This window comes from Bombus fervidus, unplaced genomic scaffold (genome assembly GCF_041682495.2).
Source record: "Bombus fervidus isolate BK054 unplaced genomic scaffold, iyBomFerv1 scaffold0145, whole genome shotgun sequence".
NCBI lineage: Eukaryota > Metazoa > Arthropoda > Insecta > Hymenoptera > Apidae > Bombus > Bombus fervidus.
Genome location: NW_027212706.1, coordinates 25001 through 26092, shown reverse-complemented (window position 1 = coordinate 26092; position 1092 = coordinate 25001).

Genomic DNA, 1092 nt, shown 5'->3' with positions numbered 1-1092 from the left:
AATACATAATATTGCCATTTATATAAAAATATTCATACCTCGTAACGCTTTTTTAGCGAGATAACTCGAAATAACTTTTTGGACCGGAATTTTTCTAAGTCCCTACGTACCGGCCGGGGGATCGACGAAGTGCCAACCGCCCGGTCATGTCGGTCCGGAGGGGGCAATTTTTTAAAAAAAATAAAACGAAATCGTTACAGTCGACTAGAATTCGTCGAACCATAACGATTTCTATAAAAAATATTCATACCTTATAACGCTTTTAAGCGAAATAACTCGAAATAACTTTTCGGTCGAAAATTTTTCTAAGTCCCTACGTACCGGTCGAGAATGCGACTAAGTTCCAACGTCCCGGGCGCGATCATACTTTTTTTATATAACTTTCCAGCGACGAAATAAACGCTTAATCCCGATGTAAAACGTCATTCTAAAGCGATTTATGCACAAATATTAGCACCTTGTAACGCTTTTTAAGCGAAAAAATTCGAAAAAAACGGTTCGATTAAAAATTTTTTTTTAACGTTCTCGGGACGAAATAAACGCTTAATCCCGACGTAGGAATACATGATATTCCCATTTATGTAAAAATATATACGCATCACAACGCTTTTTAAGCGAAATAACTGGAAATAAACCGTTCGGTACGAAAAATTTTTCAAAGTCAGACGGGCTCTCGAGCGTTGCTCGCTCGCTGCGCTCGCTCGAAAAAAAAAAAACTAGCCCAACCCAAAACCAATCCCTTTTTCGCGTTCGTTCCTCGATTTCTCTTGAAATCGGAGAAACTCGCGGGATCGGTTTTTGGGTTGGGCTAGTATAAGTTCGAGCGAGCGCAGCGAGCGAGCAACGATCGCGACCGTTACTTCGTACGTCCACGGTATATTTTCGTTACGTTAATTTTTTCGTTACTTTCGTCTCGTTTCTTGGATCGATCGAGAGCGGTTTGGTCGATGGTGAAAGAAGGAAAAAACGAGAGAACGAAAAGTAAAAGAGGAGCGAGCGCGCGTCTCGCCCTTGCGAATTACGTCGTCGTATTTTCGTACGTACGTACGTACCTTAAGAATATCGTACGTACCCCGGCGCTGACCCGCGATG